The following is a 22156-nucleotide window of genomic DNA, read 5'->3' as shown; positions in this document are numbered from 1 at the left end:
CCAGTTTATCACTGAGATGCTTCTTTATTATGAAACCTCTTCTGGTTTCTGTGTCTTCTGCTTAACAGATTCCTCCAGAACCTGGGCACTTAGGAACAGCCGTTTTATTTTGATCATGGCATGTAGGTCAGGAATTTGGGAAGGGCTCAGCTGGTAGTTCACACTTGGGGCTTCTGCTGCTGTGGTGGTCAGATGTCAGCTCACTTGCTTGGCTGGCAGCTGGTGCTGGCTGGTGACAGTATGCTTGGCTGTGGCTGTTCACAGCAGTGCCAGCAAGTAGCCTTGATAGCACTGTAGTCTCAGGGCAGTGGGCTTCTTACATGGAGGCTGGCCTCCCCAGGGCCAGAGTCTCAAGGAAGCCAGGTGGAGGCTGTCTTATCTTGGGAAGTCATTCAGCGTCACTTGGGCTTCCCTGGTGGCTCAGACGGTAAAGAATCTGCCTGCAATGCAGGATGTCCTGGAGGAGGAAATGGCAGCCCACTCCAGAATGGGTTGTCTGGAGAATCCCATGGACAGAGGAGCCTGGTGGGCTACAGTCTATGGGGTCACAGAGTCGGACATGACTGAGCAACTAACACTTTCACTTTTTTACTTTCAGTAGAAAGACACTTAGACCCACCCCTTCATTTTTTGTGAATATATAAAAGAATTTGGGGCCATATTTTTAAACCACCACACTACTTCAAACAAAAATCAGGAATGTTGTGAATTTAGGTAGTAAGCTTTTGAGCCTGAATTTTAACTTGTTTTTATTTGAAGTTTCATGTCTTATCAGTTATTTAATTACATATTTCCTATTCATATCATTGGGAGAAGGGCATGGCAACCCACTCCAGTATTCTTGCCTGGAGAATCCCACAGACAGAGAAGCCCGGCGGGCTACAGTCCATGGGGTTGCAAAGAGTCGGACACGCCTGAGCGACTAACACATTCATATCATTATATTGATTAATGTACTTCGGTATTGTGGGAGTTTTGTGCTTTATCTTTGAATAATAAAGCCTTAAGCTTGTATGAAAGTTGTTCCCTTTTAATAATATTTATTTTTAATTATTTATTTGGCTAGGCTGGGTCTTAGGTACAGCGCGCTTGGCTTCCCCTAGTTGCAGAGAGCAGGGGCTGCTCTCTGGTTGTGGTGCTTAGTCTTCTCGTGTGGTGGCTGCTCTTGTTGCAGACCACAGGCTCAGGGCACGCGGGCTTCAGCAGTTGTAGCACAAGGGCTCAGTTGCTTCATGGCATGTGGAATCCCCCAGGACCCGGTCAAACCCACGTCCCCTGCATTGGCAGGCAAATTCCTATCCATTGTCCGTCCACCAGGGAAGTCCAAAAGTTGTTCCCTTTTAAGCTTAAGTATTTTAGATAATTTCATTGGAACTGAATATCTCGAGATCAGGGTCAACTTCCGATTATATCTGATTAACACCACTTATGTTGATTATCATAACAATATTATGTTAATTATTAATGAATGATTATTAACACCACTTATTCTACATATTGTAACTTCTATCATATCAAAATTTTAGCTTCACTAGTGATTAAAATATCATTTGAAAAAGTTGAATACCTTGCTGAATAAAAAGAATTGAGGTAACGGATAGTGTTTGTGGTACAGGGATATTCTGTACAGAAATTGTTGTATTTAATGATACCTGAGAATTAACCACTCTAGTTAATGTTTGTTAAATTGGCTCACTGTTGGGTTTTTATTGTTTATGATATTCTAGTTTGGCTGATTCTGTCATTCAGCTAGTGTCCTCTCACATAGGTAGCCCTTACATTTGCAGAAGTAAGTATGTTGTGCTCAGAAATCTCCTGGTTGAGGATCTGTGAGCCCTGAAGAGGAGGAGGTGTATGGCTTTCATCATGTGCCTTTTTTCATTTTCCCCAGCTCAGGTAACTGAATTCTGCATTTATTCATTCATGTGAATGACTAATCCCTTTTTAAATCTTCCAAAGCTGTTTGCCTTAATGGTATTCTCTACTGTAAGATTCAGAGGCTAATTATAGGCTACCTCGCAAATTACTTCCCCTTTTGTGGTGTTGATTCTTGCCTTATTTCCTCACTCACTTATTGGCCATACTCTGCATCCTTGAAGCTCTGAGACGTAAGTGGCCAGTTAAATCACCAGGGCTTTTCCTTCTGGTTGCTTAACCAGCTTAATTTTAAACAGCAGGTAAAATAAAACACTTGGTTATAGTGTTTCCCTCGCGTTTTGTTTCCTTTGACAATGCCATTTCCCCTAATGTTTAGAGTTTAGTTTATTACTAGTTTATGTCTAATTAGAGCCGTTGAATCAAATCAGCAATGACTTTGCTGTGGCTTGATCTTAGCACACCGTGTTTGTTTGAACATGTGACCTTGGTGGGGAAAGTGAATTTCCTTCATTAGTTCTGCAGAGAGTAGGGCTTTTTTTTTTTCTTCTGCTTGAGATGTCCATGGTGGGAAATGATTGGTGCAATTCCAAGGGTTCTAATTTAATCCTGCTTTTAACAACTCTCACCATTAACTTCAGTGTTGTTTTTCCCCTTATGTTACCATTTTTCCTCAAGATTGTTTGTGAAAGAAACACTTTGAAAATAATGGGCTCCTGAAAATAAAAGAAATACTCTATGTGTCCCGTGTTCTGGTGTTTTATGCTAAGACTCTGTGTGTGTGTGTGTGTGTGTGTGTGTGTGTGTGTGTGTGTAGGTCTCAAGTTTGTGTGTTACAAGAAGATTGTTTGCTCATTTTGATTTATAAAAATCTAAGTTTAGTCATTTTTGGGTGAATTCATGTATCTTGGGTTTAGTTGGAGTCAACCTAAGCCCCTTGGGTTTACCTTTTTCCTGCTGTTAGTTTTTAATATGTCACAGTGTGAGTCACTGAAGGCTTCAGTCTTAAGATAAAGGGAGAGTTTAGAGGAATGCTGGAGAAGGCGATGGCACCCTACTCCAGTACTCTTGCCTGGAAAATCCCATGGACGGAGGAGCCTGGTATGCTGCAGTCCATGGGGTCGCTGAGGGTCGAACATGACTGAGCACCTTCACTTTCACTTTTTACTTTCACGCATTGGAGAAGGAAATGGCAACCCACTCCAGTGTTCTTGCCTGGAGAATCCCAGGGACGGGGGAGCCTGGTGGGCTTCCGTCTATGGGGTCGCACAGAGTCGGACACGACTGAAGTGACTTAGTAGTAGTAGTAGAGGGATGCTTGAAAAGAAAACATTTGAAACAATAGTAAGTCTTTTCCCAAGAGTTTGAATTTGCTGCTTTTTTTTTTTTAATACTGTTTGTCCAGATATGTTCTTCTCTTTTTAAAAATCACTACAGACTTAGAAAATTTGGAAACAGAATTTTCAATTTTGCTTACAAATCATCCAAATGAGCTGCTTTCAGAGAGTTTTGACACATTTGTTTAAAAAATAGCACTTTATGATTAGCTCTAAGAATAGTTGATTGATGCTAAAGTTAGGAAAGATATACCTCGCTAGCTGAATTTCATCAGCAATCTTTGAATGCTTGGTAGATGAAACATAAAAAGAAGTGTAATGATTTAGTAAGCACAGGCAGCAAGGTATTTTTTTGCCTTCCTGTGTCTCTGTGTGGTGCTTTTTCAGTTAAACACCATCATTAAAACAGTGTATCAAAATAAACTGAACATGGATCTTAGAGACCCACTGTCACTGAATGTCAAAGATTTCTAAAATTAAGAATGCTGTTTCTGACTCATTGCTTTCACAATTACTAATGATCCAATTAGTGATGGTAAGACATTTTGTATCATTAATTAATAAAATTGAGACTCAGATGTTAAAAAAATCACTGGAACTTTTGGATTCCTTTTACAATCTAGATGGCTTGGCCAAAACCCTGTTGATTTGCTCAGGATGCTAATAAAGAAAGGTCAAGCAGGCAGTCCTGTCACAGGCTGGCTAATGACACACTGATCTGGGGCCATAAATTACCCCTAACCCCACATGCTCATGTCATAAAGTGTCTGCTTCTGATCAGAAGACACAATGGAAGAATTACTATTAATCTCATCACCACTTCTGGAAAAACAAATGGAAACACATAAACTGCTAGTGAGTTGCAGAGACTTTTACACAGAGAAATCTTTTCCAGTGCATAAGACTTTCCTTTCTTTTGCTGTAGTCACACTGCAGAAGGTCAGTTCTCTAGTAACTCAGCTGATTTAAGGCAATCAAAAGGGAGGGGAAGCTAGAGCTTTCTTATTAAAAACATTCTCTGAGCACAGAATATTTGTTTAGCAGTGTGCTGATCACTTGAGAAGATGTAGTCTATGATCCATCCTCTTACCAAGTGTAGAAATTCAGAAAGTGAAAAGTAAGGTGTCCAAGCAAAAGATCAGGGAAAGTTTATAACTACATTGTGTGATGCTGGTTGTTGACTTAAGTGGTTCTAGGAAGAAGCTGTGTTTATGGGAGTAGAAAAAGTTGAAGCTCGGCTAGTTTATACAAAGTTCTTATTGATACACAGAAAACATAGAAGAAGCGAGTTCGAGGTGGGATGTGTCTTCAAGTGAGATGGAGTGAGCAAGCACACAGGTGAATGTGTACAGGCTCAGTCGCTCGGTTGTGTCTGACTCTGTGACCCCATGGACTGTAGTCCGCCAGGCTTCTCTCTGTCCATGGAATTCTCCAGGCAAGAGTACTGGAGTGGGTGGTCATTCCCTTCTCTAGGGGATCTTCCTGACCCAGGAATTTAACCCACATCTCCTGTGTCTCTTGTATCGGCAGGTGGATTTATTACCACTGTGCCACCTGGAAAGCCCAAGCACACATATGCACTCAAAGATGCATTTGTGGAAATGAAAGAAGAGAAAGTTAGTTGCACAGTCATGTCCAACTGTTTGCTTTTCCATAGACTGCAGCCTGTCCCACTCCTCTGTCCACAAAATTCTCCAAGCAAGAGTACTGGAGTGGGTTGCTGTTTCCTTCTCCAAAATAAAGAATGTGAAGTTGCTCAGTCGTGTCCGACTCTTTGCAACCCCATGGACTGTAGCCTATCAGGCTCCTCTGTCCATGGAATTTTCCAGGCAAGAGACTGGAGTGGGTTGCCATTTCCTTCTCCAGGGGATCTTCCTGACCCAGGGATCGAACCTGGGTCTCCTGCATTGCAGACAGATGCTTTTACCAGCTGAGCCACCAGGGAAGTCCCAAAATAAAGAGGGAGGCTAAAAGTGACCATGGCTAGAGAGAGGGGCTTAGAAGGGCAGTATGGCAAATTGGAGTGGAGAGGTGAAGCTGTATGGTGAGCAGGAGTCCGTGGAGCGGAGGTCTCAGTACAGAGCAGAGCACACGGGCAGCCAGACCCCCAGGTGTCCTGTGTCTCAAGGGCAGGGGCAGAGGGAGCTGGGTCATGGCTTCCAGAACAGGATGAGATCGCAGAGAGCTCTGAGGCCCCTCTGTGGAACTGGTACTTTGTTCTGTGATATGAAGTCATCGGAAAGTTGAATGGAGCTGTCAAATTATAGTTAGTGCTTCAAAAAGAGCCTGGCTTCCCTGTGGAGAATAAACTGTGTTTAAGGGTGGGGTGTGGCGGAAGAGAACCAGGGAAATGGGTTAGGAGGCCACTGCAGCAGTCCAGGGCAGAGGTGAGAGTGGTCTGGGTTACCGTGGAAATGGTTCCGTCTCTTGTCCCATCACTTACCCGGCTTTTGGTTTTCAAAGGTGTAGGGAGTTCTTCGCCTTTGGACCAGCAGGATGTACTGCCAGTCTTTGTAGCCTTTAATGCTCAGAGGTCCATGTTGTATTGGGTTGGCCAAAAAGTTCATTGGAGTTAAGAGGAAAACCACCCGAGTGAACTTTTTGGCCAACCCAGTATAACTGCAGCTGCCATCTTTATCTTTTCAAGTCATGTGTGATTAACTGCTGTTTAGCTTGATCCCCTCTCACATCTTGCCTGTCTTCAATGTGTTTTTTGTTTTTAATTATTTCGTCCAGCGAAACCATGGAGAAAATCACTAACTGAAAAAGGATTTGGAAACCTGTCCATTGTTATTTTACTGATTGTCAGAATCAGCTTATCAAAGAATTTGAGCTTTCCTCTGCTACCTAGTCTTTTGCAATTTGCTGTTCTTAGTCTTTCCTCACTTTATACCCGAGCAGTTTGCTTACATCACTTTTTAAAACAGACAGGAACTCCCGCCCTCTCCTCCTCACAGATAGCAAAGGTCTCACAGGTCCGCCTTCAGTGCTGAGAGGAAGTTAGAATTATTTTGTAGTTCTACTTAGTTCTTTTCCTGTAACGGTTTTGAATTGTTTTGAATGACTGTCCTTTGCTTCAGTGAATTCCTGTCTAATTACACACGTTCGTCTCTTACTCCCAATTCTTGTTTGTGTAACGGAGTTCCCTTTAGGTGTCACGTCCATTTCCTCTCCCTTAAATGGCAAAGACCCTGGGGTCATGACTTCACTGTACGTGGCTGTTTTGATTGTAGTTGTTCTTTGCTTTGTTTTTAATCAGGGTACATAATAAAGTAATTACTTCAACAGAGATTTACTTCGCTGGTTTTATGCTGAGTAACTCAGCAAAACCCTCCCTTTTGTATGAACCTTCATTTGTTTATTTCAGAGTTCTAAAGTGTCTCTTCTCATTACATTCTATTATTCATCATGGAACCAGTACTATTTCAATTGGAGGCAATAAAATATTGATGTGGTTTTTACATTATTTTTGAGAAAGCCTCAAGTATTTATCTATAAAATAGATTTGTCCCATGTGTGGGTTGTGTAAATTTTAGAAGAATATAAACCGTATGCATTGGTATCATGACAGATTTTTTAGTTATCTTGCTGTATAACAGTTCCACTGGGTGAAAGTTTACTCAATTTAAAATATTTTCAACTAGATAGTGTGAACAATCACAGATACCAGGTAGCATCTTGGAGTACTTTAATGTTTATAAAACAACTTGAGAAAAATTTAAGTACTTAGAAACACTGGACTTTATATTTTATGTTTACAACATCCATTAAGTGTCTAATACCCCATTTCTATTTGTTGTGAGGAATTTAGCTCTTTTTTTCCTCTATATTAATCTTCTTGTCAAGAGCAACTCATTTCAAGGTGGATTCATTGTTTTTCCTCTATAAATATGAATGAGTTTTAATTTTGGATCTCAGCACTTTAACATTTTTCCTTAGAAGTACCTATTTTATTGAAAAACGAAAGCTAGTTCATAAAGTAATACATGATGAACTTTAATATCTATCTCACTTTATACATACTTCTATAGCAGAAATGTGGTTGATACCTCAAAAATTCCATAGTCAAAACCCTATCCCGAACCACACACACACAAAATTCCTGCATTGCATTTTGTATATATTGATTACACAGTGTATCATTATATATTTCATGTAAATAGTTTGTAACCATTGCCGTCTTGTAGACATTAATAATCCATTAATATTTATGTAAGATATTATGGTAGATTCTGCTTGAAGACAAATTAAAAATTATTTTACCTACTTACCTACTCTCTCAAGGCTTTAAAAATTTCTATATTTTTACACGTTTACCGGTCATCTTGTGTAGACCATTGATAAAGTTGTAAAGATAAAAGGTCAAAAGTTAATGACATTATAGTATGTGAAAGTTATTTACTTAGTTTCTGATGAGCAGAATGAAAATGGGTTTGTATTACTCAGTTGTTTTCTTTGAATAAGATTTAAGAACTGTGAAGGGAAGTCATTCATCCTTCCTTGGCTTGCAGGTTTATTGTCTGGTGAGGAAAGGGAAGAGACATATAACTGTCAGAGTGGAATGACCACTTTAGAAAGACTGTGTTTTAAAGGGAAAGACAAGCTTTCTATGTCATGTTCATCATCACTTCAGCATCCCCCGTTTCCAAATAGGGTGTCCTAAGTTGGTAGACTTAATAGTTCATGGATTATCTTCAGAAGGGTTCTAAGTGCCATTCATTAAAATGAAAAGGAAGAAGTTCCTTAGGCTTATAAGGATGCATCAGAAACTTAGAGTAAATATCAGCTTAGCGGTGAGACCTTAGAAGCATTTTCACTAAATTAGAAACATGCACTGATTCTTGTTGTCATTGTTACTGGTTAGCTTTATTGTGTAGGTGTAATATGAAACGGACAAATATATAATCTGAAAAAATAATGTTATTGTCTAAAAATGATCAGTAGTTTTAGACAATAAGATTACCTACATAAAATGTCCAGGAGAATCTGGAGATAAAATGTTAGAACCAACAAGAGTATTATTTTTGCTGGATATAGGAGTAGACCATGGAAATCTTGGTGTACTATTTACCAGCCAGAACCAGTGAGAAAAAGAAATTACCTTCAAATAAATACCTAGAAGTAAATCTGAAGACATGCATGATCTTGACAGAGAAAATTATTAATACTTGAGGGAAATAAAAGAACAAGTGAATTAAGACAGAGATATGTCCCATTGAATGGGAAGATAGAATGTCATAAAGATGTCTGTCTTCCTGAATTAGTCTATAAATTTAAGGCATATCAAGAGATTTATTTAGTATGTGTAGAAGAATAAATGTCCAAGATGAACAAAGAAAATTTTGAATAAGTAGGAAGGGCACATTTGCCCCAGTAAATAACAAGGTGTATTTTAAGGAAAAGTTGATTAAGACAGTGGGGTGTTTTTATCAGTTCAGTTTAGTCACTCAGTCGTGTCCGACTCTTTGTGAGCCCATGAATGCAGCACGCCAGGCCTCCCTGTCCATCACCAACTCCTGGAGTCCACCCAAACCCACGTCCATTGTGTCGGTGGTGCCATCCAACCACCATCTCATCCTTTGTGGTCCCCTTCTCCTCCTGCCTTCAATCTTTCCCAGCGTCAGGGTCTTTTCAAATGAGTCAGCTCTTCGCATCAGGTGGCCAGAGTAGTTTCAGCTACTTTGGAGTTTCAGCTTCAACATCAGTCCCTTCAATGAACACCCAGGACTGATCTCCTTTAGGATGGACTGAATGGATCTCCTTGCAGTCCAAGGGACTCTCAAGAGTCTTCTCCAACACCACAGTTCAAAAGCATCAATTCTTCTGCGCTCAGCTTTCTTTAGAGTCCAACTCTCACATCCATACATGACTACTGGAAAAACCATAGCCTTGACTAGATGGACCTTTGTTGGCAAAGTAATGTCTCTGCTTTTGAGTATGCTGTCTAGGTTGATCATAACTTTCCTTCCAAAGAGTAAGCGTCTTTTAATTTCATGGCTGCAGTCACCATCTGCAGTGATTTTGGAGCCCCCCGAAATAAAGTCTGACACTGTTTCCACTGTTTCCCCATCTATTTCCCATGAAGTGATGGGACCAGATGCCATGATCTTCATTTTTTGAATGTTCAGTTTTAAGCCAACTTTTTCACTCTCCTCTTTCATTTTCATCAAGAGGTTCTTTAGTTCCTCTTCAGTTTCTGCCATAAGGGTGGTGTCATCTGCATATCTGAGGTTATTGATACTTCTCTGGGCAATCTTGATTCCAGCTTGTGCTTCATGTAGCCCAGCATTTCACATGATGTATTCTGCATATAAGTTAAATAAGCAGGGTAACAATATACAGCCTTGATGTACTCCTTTTCCTATTTGGAACCAGTCTGTTGTTCCATGTCCTAGTGTTTTTATAGATAAAGTCAAATCCATGAAACAGAAAAAAGAGCTTAGAATGAAACCCATTTGTATATGGTGACTTGGGACATAATGAGATTGCCCTATGAGTCAATGAGGACAGAATAGATATTTCGGTAAATGTGCAAGGATGGTTGGCTTTCCAGTTAAAAATTAAGTAAGATTCTTTATCTCAACACATGAAGAAATGAAGTCTGATATGTTAAAGCTCTATATGTGTAAATAAAATTTAAAGTATTTTAGTAGAATAGATTTACGGATGTCTCTATAACCTTATAGGAAAAGATTTTTCAGGCAGCATCTGAAAAACACAACTCTAAATGAAAATTACTGTTTGATTCCATCTATATGACGACTCTCTGAGGGAGGAAGATGTTATTAGGGTAAAGGTTAACTCACACCCTGGGAAAATCATTTTCTAAAATACACAACTCAAGAATTATTATTCATTATATATCCATTATGTAGAAAAACTTACAAATCAATTTAAAAAAGACTAATTACTCATTGGAAAAATACAAAATTTAATGACATACTGCCAAGTCGCTTCAGTCGTGTCCGACTCTGTGCGACCCCATAGACGGCAGCCCACCAGGCTCCCCCGTCCCTGGGATTCTCCAGGCAAGAACACTGGAGTGGGTTGCCATTGCCTTCTCCAATGCATGAAAGTGAAAAGTGAAAGTGAAGTCGCTCAGTCGTGTCCGACCCTCAGCGACCCCATGGACTGCAGCCTACCAGGCTCCTCCGTCCATGGGATTTTCCAGGCAGGAGTACTGATAAGTGGCCAATAAATGTATATAAAAAAGTTCATTTTCATCGTTAGGATACACTATGATTCATACTAATGGGGAAAGCACAAGTTAGCAACAATGAAACAAGACAATGTTTGGGTCTTAAAAGTGGCAAGATCAAAAAGTCTGATGTAAATCGAGTGCTGGTTAGTATACGGGGTAACGGGATGTTTGTGCTGTGTACTGTGCTAGTTCTCTTCAGTCATGTCCCACTCTTTGTGACGCCAGGGACTGGAGCCCGCCAGGCTCCTCTGTCCGTGGGATTCTCCAGGCAAGAACATTGGAATGGGTTGCCATTGCCTTTTCCAGGGGATCTTCCCAAACCAGGGATTGAATGCACATCTCATGCATTGACCGGTGGGTTCTTTACCCCTAGCACCACCTGGAAATTTAGACACTACTTGTTCCCAGCAGACTCTTGTCATTACATTGCGAATTGATTGCTTCCAATTGAAGATTAGGTGGAAGCTCCTCAATGCACAGTTAAATCGATTTTTAACAACATTTTTATTAAAATATGCTTCACGTATCATACAGTTCACCTATTTAAAGTATATAATGAAATATTATTTAGTATATTCACAGGGTGGTATAACCATTACCAGTCTAATTTTAGAACATTTTAGTTCTCTGTTAAAGAAATCCCATACCCATTAGCACTCACTCCTTGCCCCCTCCAAGTCCCTCCCAGTCCTGAGAAACCATTGATAAAAAACTTTCTCTCTGTATTCTGCTGCTGCTGCTGCTAAGTCGCTTCAGTCGTGTCCGACTCTGTGCGACCCCATAGACAGCAGCCCATCAGGCTCCCCTGTCCCTGGGATTCTCCAGGCAAGAACGCTGGAGTGGGTTGCCATTTTCTTCTCCAATACATGAAAGTGAAAAGTGAAAGTGAAGTCACTCAGTCGTGTCCGACTCTTAGTGACCCCATGGACTGCAGCCCACCAGGCTCCTCCATCCATGGGATTTTTCAGACAAGAGTACTGGAGTGGGTTGCCACTGCCTTATTCTGGACATTTCATGTAAATGGAATTTTGTAATATGTGGTCTTTTGTGGCTGATGGATGAATTTTGAAATACAAAATTTCTATTGTACTATAATCAGGGTCCAAAAAATGCTGATAGAATTGTAGTTTGAGCTTAGAAAGAATATCAGCTGAAGAATTGTGTGGAAATGGACTTTTTGCTTCTAGTTTTAATTTTTAGCAATATAAGAAGTTTATAGAGCAACTTGACATGACTTGTTATTCCAATGGTGATTGTCAACATGATTTTACTGTAGAGTAACTCTTGAATACAGGTACTGTGGTTAGTGTGATTTTAGGTTGAATTCATTAGTAAACGCTAAGTCGTGTCCAACTCTTTGAGACCCCATGTACTGTAGCCCACCAGCCTCCTCTGCCCATGGGATTTCCCAGGCAAGCATACTGGAGTGGGTTGACATTTCCTCCTCCAGGGGATCTTCCCCACCCAGGGATCGAAACTGGGTCTTCTGCGTTGCAGGCGGATTCTTTACCTCTGAGCCACCAGGGAAGCACTTAGTAAACATCAGGTTTTCAGCAAAATCTAATTTCCAATGGTGGTTGAAGGTGGTTCTTGTCATTCAAAAAAAAAATTCAGCCTAATCAGAGCTAAAAAAATTGCAGTTAAATTTTACCACTGTTAGTCCATCACACTACTGTGTGGTAAGTCAGGATATTCAGCTTCTTTATCTGATGAAATGATGCACAGAGCTAACCATAGTTAACTTCGTGAAAGCAGATTAATTCCACTGTTAACACTGCTGGTTTAATAACATAATGCTGTTGTTGTTCAGTCACTAAGTCATATCTGACTCTTTTCGACCCCATGAACTGCAGCACACCAGGCTTCCCTGTCCTTCACTATCTCCCTGAGTTTGCTCAAACTCATGTCCATTGAGTCAGTGATGCCATCCAACCATGTCATCCTCTGTCTCCCCCTTCTCTTGCCTTCAGTCTTTCCCAGCATCTGGGTCTTTTCCAATGAGTCAGCTGTTGGCATCAGGTGGCTAAAGTATTTGAGCTTCAGTTTGAACATCAGCCCTTCCCAATGAATATTCAGGACTGATTTCCTTTTTTTGAATTTTTTCACAAACTACCTGCTAATGAATAAAACAGTGAGTAATCCTAGCCTTTAAATGCATTAAATTTTCACTAGCTTTGTAAATTTGACAAACTAAACCTTTTTTATTTATGTATATTTTGGGGACAAATCCATTGTATTACATATTAGCAGATTCCACTTCAGATGTTACTGAATTTATGTTTTCTCAGCTTCTTTAAAAATATCCTTGCCTATGGTTTATTTCATGCAGATTGTTCATACAAGGCTAATTTTCCTATCACTTCAAGGAGCACTGACTCCTCTGAAAAACAGTAAGTGGTATCTGTACACCTATTGACATGTAAGGAGATAAGGAAAATGACTTGAAATCATTTGATTTTGTTTGTAATCATTTGTTTTTAAATTGACTGTTGACATTGCATCCTATTTCTTCAGCTCTTGTGAGTAGTGTTCTTACCAAAAGGCTTAGTTTTAAATAAGTTTATTTTCTCTAGAAACATATCTTTAGCAGCTACCACATAATGTAATTTATTTAATATGCAGTTGGTAAACAACTTTCTTTGCTTGTCTAACAAATACACTGTTTGCCCACTTAACTTTGGTGGCAGCCTCATTTTATTTTTATATTTTGTGAGGAAATTTTTCTGTAATAGGACATTCTGTTTAGAATTTTCTGGGTTTTCTGACGCTTTCATATGAGTTAGAGAAATTGTGATGAGTGTGTAGGCTGAGGTAATGTTGACATATATTGTATTTTTTTTAGCACAGCTATGGTGTTGCTACATAACAAACAAAATGTGTTACCATCTAATTCAGTAACCAAAGAATCAACTCTGTGCCTTCCGTTCCAAGTCCATTTAATCTCCTTGTGCATTGATAATAAGAAAATTAAGTGCATAGTACAGTGATACACACATGGCACTTGAAATATTGTCAAGTTATAACTCTGTCATTGTGATTCATAGAGCTCTGTGCAACAGTGGGAGTCAATAAAATGTCACACGTAATCTCTTACCACAGCAACTCAACTCAGTCCCTTGTTGAGCAAAAGCAGTCATACACAGTGAGGATATGCTGAGTATGGTTAGATTCCAATAAAGCTTTATTTGTGGACACTGAAACTTGAATTTGGCATAATTTTCTTATTTCATGAAATATTATTTTTCTTTTGATTTTTTGCAACCATTTAGATATGTAGAAATCACTGTTCACTCATGGGCTATAAAAATAGTCAACAGTTTAAAAAAAAAAAAAGAAAAAAAATAGTCAACAGGCCAGATCTGGCCCATGTATCAAATAGTTCTTTGAACTCTGTCCTACATCATTGATTTTTCCCTTTATTGGATCTTTCTCATCAGCATACTCTGTTATTGTTCTTTTCTTTTAAAAACAACAACAGCAGAAAATAAATAAATAGAATAGCCCTCATATGGCTGCATTTTCCTTTGCAGCTAGAATTCCTTTCCTCCACTCTCCTTACAGTCAGTTCTTTGCAAAAGTTGTCTCTACTCTTCATCTCATGCTTCCTTTCTTTTCATTTTTTCTTGAACACACTTCAGTCAAGCTTTGCCTCTACCTCTCCACTATAACTGCTCTTGTAAAGGTCACCATTGGCCTTGATATTGCTTAATGGCCATTTTTTCACTCTAACATTACTTAATTTCTTAATGGTATTTGACGTAATTGATCATTCCCTCCCTTTTGAAACATTTTCTTCACTTTACTTGAAGGACGCCAGTATCTTGATTTTTTTTTTTCCCCTTCTGCTCTGGTTATTTCTTTTATAATTCTTTCTCATCTGCGTTAGTAGAAACAGGAGACACAATGGATCTGCAAGGGGGGAGTCAGTCACAAAGAGCTCCGTCTGTAATCAAGGGCAGGGGACTTGAGCCTTTATCCTGCCGGCAGTGAGTGTCACTGAGGCAACAATGTTCTACATTTTAGAAAATAAATTACTCTGCTTGGAGTGTAAAGAGTTGAAGGGTAGGGGAGCCTGATGGGGGAGGAGGAAAAAGTGAGGCTAGAAGAAATGATAATTTTAAAGTGTTACCTAGAAAACAATTATGTAAGGAATATGTGTGTGTGATAAATATGTATATGTATCTTTTTATCATGGAAAAATTCATACATAAAATATGGACAAAGTCCTGTAGTTCCCCATGAGTCCATCACCCAACTTCAATAGTTAGTAACTCGTGACCAATTTTTTTACATCTCTATTTCCACTAACTTCCCCTCCTTTTATTATTTTGAAGCAAATTCCAGACATAATTTCATCTTAAGATATCTCAGTATGTATCTCTATAAAAACTTTCTTTTAAACATAACCAGAATACATTATTATACCTAAACAATGAACAGTAATTTCTTAATATCATTATATATCTAGTCCATGTTCAGATTTCCAGTTGTCTCAAGTGCCATAATTCACAAACTTGTAAGTGAAATAACCAAGATTGCCCAGGCTTCTGGCCCCAAATTTCCCTCTGTTACAATTGCTGCTTCCAATTTGGAGAAAGATTTAGTTCCTAGCATGACTTTAATAGGTACCGAAAATTTCTACAACCTACTTTTACATGTGTTTTGAAGCTAATGTATCCTGAGCTGCCTGGTGTTTTCATCAATGCTCACGATGCCATGGTAGGCCGTTGTGTGGCATTATATTTCTACTTATGCCTTCAGCTTTTTAGGAATAAGAGTTATACTCGAAAATTTATACCTGTACTTGACTCTGAATTTTATAGCTCTGTGGCTGACTGTTGGCAGCCTCTGGGATTTAGAACTCACTGTCTGAAAGAGGTAGCATTGACATAGTCAAGGATACAGTATGAGAATTTCTGATGGTCTGCTGCTGCTGCTGCTGCTGCTGCGTCGCTTCAGTTGTGTCCGACTCTGTGCAACCCCATAGACGGCAGCCCACCAGGCTCCCCCATCCCTGGGATTCTCCAGGCAAGAACACTGGAGTGGGTTGCCACTGCCTTCTCCAATGCATGAAAGTGAAAAGTGATAGTGAAGTCGCTCAGTCGTGTCCGACTCTTCGAGATCCCATGGACTTCAGCCTACCAGGCTCCTCCATCCATAGGATTTTCCAGGCAAGAGTACTGGAGTGGGGTGCCATTGCCTTCTCCGTCTGATAGTCTAGGGGTATAAAATGTCATTTGTAAACCTCTGCCTCTTTGTTGGGCTTCTGCAGTTCTGTGGAGTTTTCCGTTTTGTTGTTGTTGTTCTCTTTTTTTATTTTAATTTTTAATTTTCCAAACCTATTATTATTTTTTCTACATGTATCCAGGCTGTTAGCATTATGCAAAACCGTGATGTTAAGTACTCAGATATTACGTAAGGAAAACTTACATTTCCATTAAGAAATAATTGAAACAAGATTACTGCTAATTCTGGATTGTATTTAGAACCTTGAGTAGGAAGATATTGTGACTTGTTATTTGTACGTTTATTTTCTTGACACACAATTCTTTAAGTTAATGTGGTTTTATTGCCTTGTAGTCCCCATCCAAAACATTCTGCACTCTTCCCTTGAGAGAGAATTAATTCTTGGATTTTATTGAATCGTTTATCAATATAGTTTCACCACAAATACATTTGAAAAAAATCACATAAACAGTATTGCTTATTTTTGCCTAATTCACCTTTATATAAATGCAAACATTTATATATTCTTTTATGCCGTGCTTTTTAAATTCAAAGTTAAATTCCTGAGGTTCATCCTTATTGAAGTGTGTGACAGCAGTTTGCTTGCTCTCATTGCTGTTTTGTAGTTCATTGTGTGAATAAATCCCAGTTTACTCAGACGCTTTACTGTTGATAAACATCTGAACTATTTCTGGTGGTGTGGTTTACTGTTTTTATTACAGACAACACACCCATACAGGAATTTCTCCAGAGTTTATGTCCAGGAAAGGTATTGATGCTGCTTCATAAGAATGGGCATCTTTAGCTTGGCTTGCTATTGCCAGATTGTTTGCCAAGGTCACTGTGCCAATTTTTACTTAACTCTCACAACTCATGAAGGTTCTTATTGCTTCGTAACCTCAACAGCACTTCGTAGCATCATACTTTTAAGTTTTCAACTAATCTCCTGGGTATGAAAAAAAAAAACAAACTTCACAGTTTAATGTATGTGTGCCATTGAACTTTTTTTTTTAACTTTATGGTTCATTCATGTTTACTTTGAGGTGCTTTTTACATCTAGCACATTTTTCTCTGTCTCTTGGGTTACTTGTCTCTTCCTGATTGATTCACAGGAGTTCTATTTTTATACTCAGAGTACCAATCCTTTGTTAGTTATGTGTATGACCAATATCTTTCCCGCAGTTCATCCATGGTTTTCCTTTTGTTATTTTTATGATTTTTTAAATGAAGAATTTAAAAATTTTCTTTAATCCGTTGCAGTCTCATTTCTGCCCCCACCATTGTACTGATACTGCTGTGTTGAAAGTAAGATCTGTTGTCAAGGGTAGATCCAGGTTTTTGGAATCTAAAGCTTATGGGTGTACTCTTCAAGACAAAGAACCATAAGTTGTGAATACAAAATTAGATGCAAAAGAAAACGTTAGAAGAATCAGAACACATATACACTACTATGTATAAAATAGATAACTAATGAGAACCTACTGTATAGCACCAGAAGAAAAACAAAAAAAGAAGGTATAATCTGTTTGTAAGGACATATATATGCATGCGTGCTCAGTTGTGTCCGACTCTTTGGGACCCCATGGGCTGTAGTCCCCCAGGCTCCTCTGTCCATGGAATTATCCAGCAAGAATACTGGAGTAGGTTGCCATTTCCTTCTTCAGAGGATCTTCCTGACCCAGGGATCCAACCCATGTCTCCTGAAGCTGTTGCATCGGCAGTTAGATTTTTTACCACTGAGCCACCTGGGGAGCCCCATGGCATATATTAAGTTAACCTTAAAAAATGAATTCCAGTATACAGTGAGTGAGTGTGTGTTTGCTCAGTCATGTCCAACTCTTTGCGACCCCATGGACTGTAGCCCACCAAGCTCCTCTGTCCATGGAATTCTCCAGGCAAGAATACTGGAGTAGGTTGCCATTTCCTTCTCCACCAGTATACAGTAGGTGCTGATAAATACTGTTTGATTCCACTTACATGAGGAACCTAGAACAGTCAAATTCATAGAGTCAGAAAGTACATTGGTAGGTGCCAGGGGTTAAGGGGTAGGAGAGTGCGGAGGGGGAGTGGGGAGTTAGTGTTTCGTGGGGACAGAGTTTCAGTTAAGAGGTGAGAAACTCAGGAGAGGGATGGTGGTGAGAGTTGCCCACCAATGTGAATGTACTTAGTGCCACTGAACTGTACAGTTAAATATGGGTAAAATACTTTGTTTTATATTATGTGGCTTTTACTACAATAAAAAATTAAAATAAATTTCAGATTTAAACAGTTGAAAATACTACAAAAATCACACAGTTTTAAGATATAATATGGTTTTAACTGCTTCATACATCTGTCATACGTCTGTTGGGAGGCATGAAACACATCTCTCCTCATACAGACTTGCTCACAGTACTCCTACAAGTTTGCATCCTATAGACACAGGTATGCTGATAAATTCTTTGTCATAGTTCTATAAAAAAAGAAGAAAATATCTGATGTGTCTTAATTGTTAAAATGATTGGAGAGAAATTCTGTTTTGATCTAGGCATAGCGAATAAGATCGCTGCTTAAATGCTTTGTGTTTGATGAGGAGTTTGCCACAGATAAACGTCTGCTTCCCTGTATTTCAAACCTCTTTTCTCCTGTACTGCCTGCGTATTTCCTGCCCTGAGTTCTATAGGGCCCGACAGTGTGTGATGCAGTGCTGGTACCTTCAGTGAGTCATTACAGAAGGGAATAAGACGTTCTTGGAAGTTGTTCCTACCCTGGGGCCCAACCAGTTAGTTAACTATACTTGTGAGTGGCTGAAGATCACGTAGACACAGTCCCCAGACTCAGACTTTTTGTGTCAGTTCTCCTTGGGCAGATCTAAAAAAGGTTCACTCATAGCTGCAGTAACAACAGGTCAGAGTAGAAGGGGACAAGAGTATTAACCAGTTGCAGTCAAAAGATCTTATTTCTGCAGAAACATGACCCCATTAGTACATTCCTAGGACCTTAAAGGGAGCCACTGCACATGAGAGACCCTGACATTGGTGTCAGAGTAATGCTCTGCTTCTATCTGCAGCCCTGAACACTGCAGTCTTTCCTTTCTGTTCATCCCTGTCTTTATTGCTGTCCTGCCCCCCGCCCCCCACACCCCATAGCGTCTCTTGACCCTGTCTTCTCAGTTACCATATTTCTCCATGATCTGCCTTCAGACTTTTGTCTTCCACCTTGTTTGTGCTCCTTTGACCTTGTCGTTCCTGTCCCTTCAGCTGCTCTTATGCAGGGGTGACTCCAGAAGTTCTGTGTTTAGCCCTGATCTCTTTTGCAGGTTCCGGAGTCCCTTTTCTGATTGTGAGCTGAGGACATCTCCTAAGAGACATTCCTCCTGACATACCTCACATTAACTATGTCCAAAGAGAAAGTTTGTATGTTTTCTCCAAAACATTCACTACTTTATCTTCCTAGGTTCCTATCTCAGTTACTGTCATCTCCATATTGGTCATCTCTGACTATCATCTAGTGTTGGTTATACACTTTGTTTCCCTCTTTGGCCCCTTTGTTATCCCAACCTGTGGATGACATCTTATGTGTCACTTACATCTGCCTTTTCTACTCTGCTCCTTTACCTGGTTTCAGACTCTTTAACAGCTACAAACTGCTGTGGGGTGTGGAAAAAGGCTAGTGAAGACTAATTTCACTGGAGGTTTCTTAAATGCTAATGTAAACCCATAAGCTTATTAGGTCTTCAGTTTGCCCAACATCCCAAAATTCTAAATTCTCAAAATACCATTTTCTGTACACATTGTGTTTAGATTGGTCATAGCCATATCAGATTTATAGTAATTATTTGTCAACATAAGATTATAAGCACCTATAAGATTATAAACTTGTAGTTGACAAGGAATCTATTTTCTCATTTCGGTTAAGAACAATACTTTGTATATAGTGGACACTCAATAAGTCTAATGGGGCTTCCCTGGTAGCTCAGTGATAAAAAATCCACGTGCAAATGCAGAAGCTGCAGGAGATTTGGGTTTGATCCCTGAGTCAGGAAGATCCCCTGGAGAAGGAAATGGCAACCCACTCCAGTATTCTTGCCTGGAGAATCTCATGGACAGAGGAGCCTGATGGGCTACAGTCCATGGGATCGAAAAAAGTCAGACACGACTTTGTGGCTAAACCACCACCAAATACGCATAATACATGTTGAGTCCTTCAAAAGTGCTTTTTGTGGCCACTTTTTGTTTTCTGGTATCATATGTCTCCTTACACCTTTACCTGTGGTCTCGAACCTGCAGTTGATGTATAGCAGAATTTGACATCAAACACGCCTTCATGTTTCAAGGTGACGTAGGTTCTCTGATGAACATACAGGGAGAAGCACAGTGCACGTGACCGGGAGGGCAGGCAGGGCCTGCGGCTCCTGTTAGCTCTGGTTCTGAGTCTCCTCATTGAGTCCTCAGAGTGGTTGGTCTCAGGATATTTTATTTTAAATTTCCTCTTGTAGAAACGCCATTCCATTTTTAGCCTGCTCGTGACATCGGTGGCTAACCGCAGGTGCACGGGGAAGTTGGCGCTTGGAGCTGGCAGGGATTCATCGCTTCCTCAGCTGACGGCCCTGCGGAGCTCTTCTCCAGTTTCTCTGGAGGCTTTCTGCCCTGTGAATACCCAGAAGTGTGTCTCTTCTCTCATCTCTCCCACTTCTCTTAGAAAAATAGCAAGTACAAATGGTCTTTCTTTTTTTTTTCCTTCTCCCAAGGTTTAAAATTATAGTTTAAACTCATGGATATGTGTGTGGTATTACGGGCAAAGCACTGTACTTAGCCAGTGCTGAAAGCATAGTTACAGGCTGGACAGATAACCCAGCTGTGCCACATTTGCCTAATGGTAAAAATGTCGAGCATAAGCCTGGTAGGGTGGCTCAAGGATCAGATGAAATGATAATTGAGGATCAGATGAAATGATAAAGACTGCTGTGAAAAGTGCGCAACAGTGTCTCTTAAAATTGAGAAATATTCAGAGCGCTTTTAAAACAGGGGGAAATAGTTTCCTTTCATGTGCAGAAGCTTTTAAGGTTAATTAGGTCCCATTTGTTTATTTTTGCTTTTATTTCCAGTATTCTGGGAGGTGGGTCATAGAGGATCCTGCTGTGATATATGTCGGAGAGTGTTTTGCCTATGTTCTCCTCTAGGAGTTTTATAGTTTCTGGTCTTACGTTTAGATCTTTAATCCATTTTGAGTTTATTTTTGTGTATGGTGTTAGAAAGTGGTCCAGTTTCATTCTTTTACAAGTGGTTGACCAGATTTCCCAGCACCACTTGTTAAAGAGATTGTCTTTAATCCATTGTATATTCTTGCCTCCTTTGTCAAAGATAAGGTGTCCATATGTGCGTGGATTTATCTCTGGGCTTTCTATTTTATTCCATTGATCAATATTTCTGTCTTTGTGCCAGTACCATACTGTCTTGATAACTGTGGCTTTGTAGTAGAGCCTGAAGTCAGGTAGGTTGATTCCTCCAGTTCCATTCTTCTTTCTCAAGATCGCTTTGGCCATTCGAGGTTTTTTGTATTTCCATACAAATTGTGAAATTATTTGTTCTAGCTCTGTGAAGAATACTGTTGGTAGCTTGATAGGGATTGCGTTGAATCTATAAATTGCTTTGGGTAGTATACTCATTTTCACTATATTGATTCTTCCAATCCATGAACATGGTATATTTCTCCATCTATTAGTGTCCTCTTTGATTTCTTTCACCAGTGTTTTATAGCTTTCTATATATAGGTCTTTAGTTTCTTTAGGTAGATATATTCCTAAGTATTTTATTCTTTCCGTTGCAATGGTGAATGGAATTGTTTCCTTAATTTCTCTTTCTGTTTTCTCATTATTAGTGTATAGGAATGCAAGGGATTTCTGTGTGTTGATTTTATATCCTGCAACTTTACTATAGTCATTGATTATTTCTAGTAATTTTCTGGTGGAATCTTTAGGGTTTTCTATGTAGAGGATCATGTCATCTGCAAATAAACGACCCAATCAAAAAATGGGCCAAAGAACTAAATAGACATTTCTCCAAAGAAGACATACAGATGGCTAACAAACACATGAAAAGATGCTCAACATCACTCATTATCAGAGAAATGCAAATCAAAACCACTGTGAGGTACCATTTCACACCAGTCAGAATGGCTGCGATCCAAAAGTCTACAAATAATAAATGCTGGAGAGGGTGTGGAGAAAAGGGAACCCTCTTACACTGTTGGTGGGAATGCAAACTAGTACAGCCACTATGGAGAACAGTGTGGAGATTCCTTAAAAAACTGGAAATAGAACTGCCTTATGATCCAGCAACCCCACTGCTGGGCATACACACTGAGGAAAACCAGAAGGGAAAGAGACACGTGTACCCCAGTGTTCATCGCAGCACTGTTTATAATAGCCAAGACATGGAAGCAACCTAGATGTCCATCAGCAGATGAATGGATAAGAAAGCTGTGGTGTGTATACACAATGGAGTATTACTCAGCCATTAAAAAGAATACATTTGAA

General features: G+C 39.6%; 1 protein-coding gene and 1 non-coding gene across 3 annotated transcripts in view; one reads left to right on the top strand and one right to left on the bottom strand.

Moving 5' to 3' along the window:
- The window catches only part of RNF217 (ring finger protein 217), a 123074-nt gene that overhangs the window by 10783 nt on the left and 90135 nt on the right, over window positions 1-22156 (top strand). The window lies entirely within an intron of this gene.
- On the bottom strand, window positions 5084-5157 carry TRNAC-GCA (transfer RNA cysteine (anticodon GCA)). Its single transcript has one exon. It is a non-coding gene; the product is annotated as a tRNA-Cys (tRNA).

This window comes from Bos mutus, chromosome 9 (genome assembly GCF_027580195.1).
Source record: "Bos mutus isolate GX-2022 chromosome 9, NWIPB_WYAK_1.1, whole genome shotgun sequence".
Lineage (NCBI taxonomy): Eukaryota > Metazoa > Chordata > Mammalia > Artiodactyla > Bovidae > Bos > Bos mutus.
Note: the sequence above shows the minus strand (reverse complement) of the source record. Positions and strands in the feature narration are given on the sequence as shown.